The sequence below is a fragment of the Lynx canadensis genome, chromosome B2, assembly GCF_007474595.2.
Source record: "Lynx canadensis isolate LIC74 chromosome B2, mLynCan4.pri.v2, whole genome shotgun sequence".
NCBI lineage: Eukaryota > Metazoa > Chordata > Mammalia > Carnivora > Felidae > Lynx > Lynx canadensis.
The window spans coordinates 5,340,817-5,351,167 of record NC_044307.1 but is presented as its reverse complement, the minus strand read 5'-3'; positions in this window follow the sequence as shown (position 1 = coordinate 5,351,167).

Genomic DNA, 10,351 nt, shown 5'->3' with positions numbered 1-10,351 from the left:
AAAACATACAATTTCATGGCAAGAGATTTAATATCAGTGAAAAGCTTCAGTTCATTAGGGTATGATCTGCAAGCCCCCAGGAAAATGGCAAGTTTAGAGGCCGAGAGAAGTTGAGAGAATTCACACAGAGGGTTTCTATTTTCTCTGAACTGCAGAAGGAAATATTATCTTGCGGAATCTTCTGGCACTTAGCATCATGGTAAAGGCAGGTATTTAATAAATATCTGTTACATGAATTAATCTAGGAGTTAAGGGTGATGCAGACATAAGAAAGAACCAAGGTATCTTGAGGAGAGCCAAACAGCTACTATGATAAACCCAATGTTGTGTTAGGTGCTACTGTGAAACGTATTTGTTCATAGATGATTTCTGCCTTTATGGATCCCTTAAAAAGGATATTTAGAGAATCCCATTTCCAACATGAGCTAAATATCCTGAATCACTCTCCTTGTAAAACAATTACAAAATGCTGGATTTAAAAATATTTAAGGCTTTCAAAATGCATTGCCAATTTAGCAAGAATGAAAATCATTCAGAAAAGCCAAAAGCTGAGTGAAAACAGAAAGCTGGGGAGGTAATCAAGCACTGAAATCAGCTTCAACCCTAAGAACACCTGCCCATGCCCTGGTGACCTGAGACTCATGTTCTTTTTCTATTTTTAAAAATTTATATATTTTGAGAGAAAGTGGGGGGAGGGGCAGAGAGAGACAGGGAGAGAAAATTCCAAGCAGGCTCCACACCAGTGCAGAGCCTGACTCGGGACTTGAACCCCAAGATCATGACCTGAGCCGAAATCAAGAGTCAGACCCCTAACTGACTGAGCCATCCAGGTGTCCCAGTCAAAGACCAAATTGAGACTATTTGCCATGTCTGATCAAAGTTCCAGAAGGAGAAATAGATACAATGGAACAGAGGCATTATTTGAAATGTTTTCCAGAATGGCTGAAAGATATAAATCCTCATATTCAGGAAGTCAAATGAATCCCAGGTAGGATAAATTCGAAGAATCACCATCTAGGTACATTGAAGTGATTCTGTCATAGAAAATATACAAAATATGATCCTAAAAGCGGTTTGTGGAAAAATACAAATTACCACAAATGAAACACATTAATGGCTGACTTCTCAAAAGCAACAATAGAAATAAGAAGACGGTGAACTAAGATCTTCAATGTGTTGAGGAAATAATTCTAAATATGAGATTTCTACCCCAGCAAAATTATCTTTCTCAAGAATGAGTGCAAATTAAGAGCATTTTCCACCAGTAGGAATTCTCTGAAGAAAATTTCAAAGAACTTAACTCAAGCATAAAAGAAATGATCTTGAATAAAAGTCCAAAAGGCAAGTAGGACTGATGAACAAAGACAAAGACATCATTAACTATGTGGTCAACATTTTTAACAATTACATAACACAGTAAGAACAATGTCTGATGTATGGTGTTTACGACACAATTTGAACTAACATACTGGAAAATAATTGCATATAAATGGAGAGGGGAATGGCGGCAAAAGTTTAAGTATTATAAGAACTTTCACACCCACGAGGATGGTTGTGAGAATTTAAAGCACATAAAAATGAGTGTGGGGGGCACCTGGGTGGCTCAGTTGGGTAAGCGTCTGACTTCGGCCCAGGTCATGATCTCGCGGTCCGTGGGTTCGAGCCGCGTCGGACTCTGTGCTGTCAGCTCAGAGCCTGGAGCCTGTTTCAGATTCTGTGTCTCCCTCTTTCTGACCCTCCCCTGTTCATGCTCTCTCTCTGTCTCAAAAATAAATAAATGTTAAAAAAATTTTTTTTAAAGAAAATGAGTGTTAATGAGTATGTGGAGGAATTAGAACACTCATACATTTCTGGGGGGAATGTAAAATGGTGTAGCCTCTTTGGAAAAGAGTCTGGCAGTTACTCAAAAGTTAGACATAGTGTACCATATGACCCAGCAATTTCATTTCTAGGCATATACCCAAGAGAATTGAAAACATATGTTGGCACCAAAATGTGTATACAAATGTTCACAGAAACAGCGTTTATAACAGCCCCAAAGTGAAAACAACACCATCAGCTGACGAGTGGGGATACAACATTTGGATTTACATGGGAATTGGAAGCTGACAAGTGAGATGCTAATCTTCACACTGTCCCAAGCCCCGTGTTCCAGCCTTTGTTATTGGGACCAAATTTACTTCCCTTCCACCTTTACTCCACGGTGTGTGTTTTTCTCTGGTGATGCCTCAGTTTCTCATAAGAACACATTCCTAGCAGGTCCACCTGACAGTCTAGCAGACGTGTTCAGATGCATGTGAATCCCTGTAGTGGACATAGCTGAGACCTGAGCTAGGACGCCTTCCTTCCACCCCCACTTCTCTCCTTCCCTCCCTTCCTTTCTCTCTCCTCCTCCCCCTTTCTGTGTCTCTCCTTTTGCACACACACACATATAACATTCATTTGCTCAACTATTTGGCAAGCACTGTTCTAAGCACTTGGAGCAGTGACAAAATAGACAATGTGTCACCCTTCTGGACATTTTAGAGAATGGCATGGCAAGTGCTATGAACAGGAAAAGGGTTGTGACAGACAGTGACTATGGGATACTTTACGTGGATTAAGGAAGGCCTTCCTTTCTTTCTTTTTATTTAAGTTCCAGTTAGTTAACATGTAGTGTAATATTAGTTTCATGTGTACAGTTGGATATTTTTGGATTCCATACATCATCTGGTACTCCTTAGTCCCCATCTACTTGTGTTTTTTGTTTTGGTTTGGTTTTTGTTTTTTTAGAGAGCGTGAGCAGGGAAGGGGGGCAGAGGGACAGAGAGAGAGAATCTTAAGCAGGCTCTACTCAGTGCAGAGTCTGAATGGGGCTCGATCCCACAATCCTGGGATCACGACCTGAGCCAAAATCAAGATCTGGACTGAGCCACCATTTTTAACTTTTTGAGGAATTTCCATACTGCTTTCCAGAGTGGCTATACCAGTTCCTAAAGAATGTGTAAAACTCAACACCCCTCCAAAAAACCAAATAATCCAGTTAAAAAATGGATAGAAGACATGCATAGGCATTTTTTTAAAGAAGACATCCAGATGGCTAACAGATACCTGAAAAGATGCTCACCATCACTCATCATCAGGGAAATACAAATCAAAACTACAATGAGATACCACCTCACACCTGTCACAATGGCTAAACTTAAGAACACAGGAAATAGCAGTGGTTGGCAAAGACGTGGAGAAAGGGGAACCCCTTAAAACTGGTGATGGGAACGCAAACTCGTGCAGCCACTGAAGATCTTTTTTTTTTAAGTTTATTTATTTATTTTGAGAGAGAGTGCGCATGTGAGTGAGGAAGGGGCAGAGAGAGAGAGAGAGAGAGAGAGAGAGAGAGAGAGAATCCCAAGCAGCCTCCGCATGGTCAGTGTAGAGCCTGACTTGGGGCTCAAACTCACGAACCATGAGATCATGACCTGAGCAGAAATCAAGAGCCAGACACTTAACTGACTGAGCCGCCCAGGTGCCCCTAAGGAAGGTCTTTCTGATGAGGTGAACATTCAGCTCGGTTAAATGACAAGAGATACTCAGCTGTGCAAAAACCTGGCGTGTAAGCATTCAATACAAAGAAAACTGCAGTGTATATGTTATATCTTATATATTATATGCCATAATCTGAGAGCTTCCCTCACCCCTAAAGATGGAAGAAGTGGGATTTTACACAGAACCCACCCCTGGTTGGCTTGTTCCACTCACCCAGGTAGGATGCTGGAATCCACCTTGAGCGGCACCCCAAATGGGAGACCGCGACTCACAGGGCCCTCAGCTGTGGGGACCCTCCACCAGATCCCTCTTGGGGCACAGCCATATTTCCAACCTACTGCACGCTCTCATGGGGCCTCTGGGCATATGGTTTTCAGGGTTTCTAACCTCATTCCACAGGGAGGGGAACTTCAGGGAAATCCCAGCCTAGGTGCAGAATCACAGCAAGGAAAAGCTAGCGGGAAGCCCTCCTCCCTTGCTTTTAGGGAATTCCGGACTCTGCGTATCTAAGCTCTGGAAGACGAAGAGTGGAAATTTCTCCAATCCCTGGAGGACATTCTGATAGAGCAGGAGCGTAAAACCCGGATTCCCCAAGAGGAGTAAGGGACTCAGGGCTCTTGTGCCCCTACGAGGGTCAGAGGGGACAGTGGCCAGCACCTGCTGGGCCTCCTCTCAGGCAGCCTCACTGATCGTTCCTGGCTTTCAGGGCCCTCCCTGACGGGGCTTAGCCATCTCTGCAGTGATGTCTTTTGAGTGAGTATGGGAGAGAGGACTATTTGCCTTCTGGATTCTTCCTAGGCTCATTCCTCCAGATTGTCTTTGCTCATTTTCTTTTCCTCATGAGGATTCCTTCCACTTCCTTTCCCATGTCTTCAGGGTATCATATCCAATCAGTTCTTCAAGACCCACCTCAAAACTCACCTCAGCTGGGCGGCCCTCCCTGAGTGCTGTTACTTCATTAATGTCTTCTTGGCTGAATGCCAACAAACACCTAGACTCTTATTCATACCCTCTTGTTATTTCCCCTCTCTTCCTCACTTCCTCCCTCCCCACTTTCTTCTTTTCCTTCCTTCCTTCCTTCCTTCCTCCCTTCCTTCCTTCCTTCCTTCCTTCCTTCCTTCCTTCCTTCTTAATAATAAACTTACTCATCTCAACCCTTTTTGAAAAAAGTTATTACTAAATTTGGAATGTGTAATGATAATATTTCAAACATATGTGAGGGGTATAAAACATTAACAATAGGGGCACATGGGTGGCTCAGTCAGTTGAGTGTCAGACTCTTGATCTCGTCTCAGGTAATGATCTCAGGGTTCGTGGGATCAAGCCCCAAGTCCGGCTCTGTGCTAACAGCATGGAGCCTGCTTGGGATTCTGTCTCTCTCTCTCTCTCTCTCTCTCTCTTCCTCTCTCTGCCCCTCCCCCACTTGTTTTCTCTTTCTCTCTCCCAAAATAAATAAGCTTAAAGAACATTACCAATAATACAAAGATATGTATGCCCCCCACCACACACCAGCTCAAGAACAAAATATTACCAGGGGTGCCTGGTGGCTCAGTAGTTTTAATGCCCCACTCTTGATCTTGGCTCAGGTCATGATCTCATGGTTCGTGAGTTCTAGCCCCGCATTGGGCCCTGTGCTTACAGCAGGGAGCCTGCCTGGGATTTTCTCTTCCCTCTCTCTGCCCCTCCCCCACTCGTGCACACACATGCACTGCTCACGCTCACTTGCTCTCTCTCTAAATAAACTTTTTTAACAATGTTTAAAAAGAACAAAATATTACCATTTCCCATGATATCTCAGTGCTCTCCTGCCCACCCTACCCCAATGGGTAACTGTGGGGAAATAAGTTCAAGAATTCCTTATACTTACATAAATGGGTTAAAAAAAGCTTAGGGTGGAAAGCTGCCACCACAGGGCGAAAGTGCCCAAGGTTAGATAGTGAGATATTATAATGGGATCACGAGGAACTTGTTATATCACCTGCAGGCAACGACTTGCCATCTGGTGCCAATATGCTTTAATCACAAGCTCCACTTGTCCCCCAGACCCTTTGTTTCTTGCACACACAAGTTAATGATTACCATCTGATTGTTTTCTTCACATTCATCACGTGTGTAGGATCTTAAGAACTCAATAAATAGAGACAAAAAGCCTGTTTGGGGGCTCTTGCCTCCTCCCAGACATTAGCCTCTCTCATTTTCAATTCTGTGTCTGCTCTCTTGCTGGACAAGAGAGAACTCCAGACTCCTAGTCTGCGACAGGTAACCACTATCCTGAACGTTGTGTCTATCATTCTCCCTTACTTTTCTTTGTAGTTTCACCACTTTCTATCTCTAACCAGTGAATGATTTAGTTCTGCATGCTTTTGAATTTTACACCAGTAGAATTTTACTATAGGTACTTGTTTTGTGCATGATTTTTTGGACTCTGCATTTTGTTTGTGAACGTCCTTCCATGTTGGTGCATGCTGCTGAGTTCATTTTCACTGCTGTATGGTGTCCTTGGGATGACTGCATCATTGCTTGTTTATCCATTCTGTTGTTCTTCCACATTAGGATTGTCTGTATTCTTAATTATGAGCTATACCTCTATAAGCATTCTTGTAGATGTCTCCTGATGCATCTGTGTGGGAGTTTCTCCAAGATATGTACAAAGTATTAGAAATGCCAGTTCTAAGAGTACACACATATCCAACTTTATAGAGATGCCAAATGACTTCCAGAGTGGTTGTCCTAGTTTACAGTCTCACCAGTGGTGGATGAGCGCTCCTGGGGCTCCACATCCTTCATGACCTCAGTCTGTCATCTCTTAATTTTTGCCGACGTGGGGGCAAAATCTTGGAGGGTTTAGTTAGAATTTCTTTGATTTCTATGAAGCTAAATATTCTTTCACATGTATTTATCGGTCACTTAAGTTTCCTCTTTTGTTAAGAGCCTGTTCAAACCTTTTGCCCATTTTAAAAATGGAGCTGTGAGGTATTTTTTTCTCCTTACCTTTCTGGAGATTGAATAGCTCCTCAGATATTCTCAATATATGCAGTCCTGTATTGGTTATATATTTTACCAATATCACCTCCTTGTTTGTGGAGTTTTTGTTTTCTATTTATGGCTTTCTTGGAACTGAAGTTCTTAATTTTAATTAAATTAGATGTATAAATATTTTCCTTTGAGCTTTGTGTTTTCTGTGTATTATTTAAGCAATTCTTTCTATCTTGGGGTCAGGATGATATTCTCTTACATTACCTTCTAAAAGCTTTACAGTTTTGCGTATGGCATTTAGGGTTAATTCACCATGAATTGATTTTTGTGTGTTGTGAGAGAGGGATCAAATTTCATTTTGTTCACATGGACAAAAAGTTGTTGCCATAGTTTATTATATAGTGTCCAATATAATATGCTGCTACCTCTATAATATGTTGCTACCTCTATCATATGCCAACTGTCCAAATATAATGTGGATCTGTGTCTGCTTTCTCCTCTGTTCCATTGGTCCAATTAGCTAGGTTTGCAGTAAAACCATGCCATCTTAAGTATTATGGCTTATAAGAAGTCCTGATATTTTCGTGAGGCATGTCCTAACACATTTTTCTTTTTTTTTTTTTAAGGATATTTTTGGTATTTTACTCGCCCATAACAAAAAGAGATAGGTTAAATAAATTAAATTGGAAATGAAAAAGGAGAGGATAATTGAAGTTGCTCCAGATATTGAAAAGAAAATCAGAGCATGTGTATACAACATTATACCAATACAATAAAAAATTCTGCAGGGGCGTCTGGGTGGCTCAGTCGGTTGGGCGTCTGATTCTTTATTTCAGCTCAGGTCAAGATCCCAGGGTAATGGGGTTGAGCCCCTTGTCGGACTCCAGGCTGAACATGGAGCTGCTTGAGATTCTCTCTCTCCCTCTCCATCTGCCCCTCCACACTCTCTTGCATGCACTCGCTTTCTCTCTAAAAAAAAAAAAACTAAAATAAAAAATAAGGGGCACATGGGTGGCTTAGTTGGTTGAGCATCCAACTCTTGATTTTGGCTCAGGTCATGATATCCCAGTTCATGAGATCAAGCCCCTCATCGGGCTCTGCGCTGACAGTGCAGAGCCTGGTTGGGATTGTCTCTCACTCCCTCTCTCTCTCTGCCCCTTCCTGCTCATGCACTCTCTCTCTCTCTCTCTCAAAATAAATATAAGTAAATGATAAGATAAAATTTCTCAAAATGTATAACTCAGTCTGACTCAGCAACTGATTTTTTTAGAGTATTTTGTTTTCTAGTTATTGCTGACAATGTATATAAATGCAATAGATCTTTTCATTGCATCCAGAAACTGAAGCTCTCCTGGATTTTGCCAGATAACATTTAGATTGGAATTTTTACATTAATGTAATTTGCTGTTTGTTGTTGTCCTTGGCCTATATATATTTTGCTATATAAAGGTCATGCTACCTTCTGAAAGATTTGGTATTAGATCAAAATTATAGCTCTTTAAATACTTGGTAAAACTCACCAGTGAAATTGCCAGTGAACTCATTTGAGTCCTGTTAGTTGTTTTTGTTTTAATCAGATTTGGGAAGTTATGTATTTTAGTACTATGTCCATTTCACTCTTCTTCAGGTTCACTGGCATAAAGCCGTCCATTGCATCCTCTCATCTGCTAAAGGTCTGCAGGGTCTGTGGCAGGTCCCATCTTGTCCATTTCCACCATTGTTCCTTTTGGCTGCATTCTTCCACTCTTCGTTAATTTCACCAGGGTTTTGTCAATTTTATTAGTCTTTTCAAAAAAACCCAACTTTTGGCTTTATTGATCATCTCCATGGTATGCTTTATTACTTTGTCACTTATTTCCGGTTCTTTGAAAAACATCTCCTTTCCTGTTATTTCCTTGAGTTTACTTTGCTTTCCACCCCCCCCAACTGCCTAAGATAAAAGTTTATTATTTATTATTTTTTAGCTTTTCCATATCTATCCATTATCAGAAGTTGGCCAGAAAACCCAAAATAAATATTTCACTACAAATTCTATAAAGCATTGAGTACAAACAGTCCTTTTATGCCATGTGTAAAATAAAATGTGGAGAGAAGGGGAAGAAGAGAGGCATTCTGGTGCAGGAAGCAGTGTCACCTTGGCAGTGTCTCCCTGGACCCTGAGGACTCTAACATGGCATCCGTGGCGGTGGCACCTGGCCAAACACCATGTCACTGCAGAGGCAATGGTGCACAGGTTCTGGCTCCTGCCTCCTCAAGCAACGGATGCCTCAAGAAACAGCACCAGAAGGAGCGAGAGCAGAAAATGAGGGACATTCAGGAACCATGCTGATGAAAGGGCTCATTCCCTGGGAACTCCTAGAAGTAACTAGAGGGAACCTTCGGGACGAGGGAAGGTTATGGGATGCACAGGTACTTTTCATAGGAAGCAAGAGCCTGAAAAGATGTGCCTTATTAATTTTGACCAACTTTACCCCCTGGCCCGATATGGTCTGGGAAAATCTAGGGCTTTGGGCCATGAGAGCAAGGGAGCAGGGTATATGCAAAAAAATGGATAGAATCTAGTAATGTTGAAAAAGACAAGTTAGTAACTATTTTAAATATCAGTGTGGGTTTTTTTTCATTTTATTTTTAATTTTTTTTAATTTACATCCAAATTTGTTAGTGTATAGTGCAACAATGATTTCGGGAGTAGATTCCTTAATGCCCCTTACGCATTTAGCCCATCCCCCCTCCCACAACCCCTCAGGTAACCCTCAGTTTGTTCTCCATATTTGTGAGTCTCTTCTGTTTTGTCTCCCCTGTTTTTATATTATTTTTGTTTCCCTTCCCTTATGTTCATCTGTTTTGTCTCTTAAAGTCCTCATATGAGTGAAGTCATATGATACTTGTCTTTCTCTGACTAATTTCACTTAGCGTAATACCATCCAGTTCCATCCACATAGTTGCAGATGGCAAGATTTCATTCTTTTTGATTGCTGAGTAATACTCCATTGTTTATATCTATACCACATCTTCTTTATCCATTCATCCATCAATGGACATTTGGGCTCTTTCCATACTTTGGCTATTATTGATAGTGCTGCTATAAATGTGGGGTGCATGTGTCCCTTCGAAACAGCACACCTGTATCCCTTGAATAAATGCCTAGTAGTGCAATTGCTGGGTCGTAGGGTAGTTCTATTTTTAGTTTTTTGTCGAACCCCTCCATACTGTTTTCCAGAGTGGCTGCACCAGTTTGCATTCCCAATTATCAATGTGGTTTTAAGATAAGAAAACAACTCTGCATTAGAGTTTTGTCCAAAGATGCTGAGATTTACATTACTGTTTCTTCACAAACAGGCCATTCCACAGACCCCGCTCTAAAGGGGTAGAGTTAATGAGATTCTTTAACCAGTAAAGCCACTTGTAAACTACAGAAATTCTCAGAGGGATTCATCGATGCCCCATGCCTTCTGGAGGCATTTAACTAGCCACCTGGAGAATTTCCATCTCTAGACAATTATTTCACAATAAGGAAGAAAAAAAATTGCCTGAGGTTTTCAACTACAGTTAAATTCATTGGAGTCAACATGTCAGACAGTCGGTGTAGCTGCCCCGGGTCTGTTAGGCACAAAACTTTGCTCTTGAGGGATTGCTCATTTCCCACACTGGATAGCATATAGATGGGATCAAAAATTGTATATTCCAGATGACAGAGAATCTGACCTCCAAAATCAGCTCACTCAATAGTTATTAGCAGTGATAGAAATTTTTACAAGAAAGAGATGAAGAAAATTGCTGAGATATTTATATTTTATTTTATTATTTATTTTTTATTTTTTAATGTTTATTTTTGAGAGAGAGAGAGAGAGCA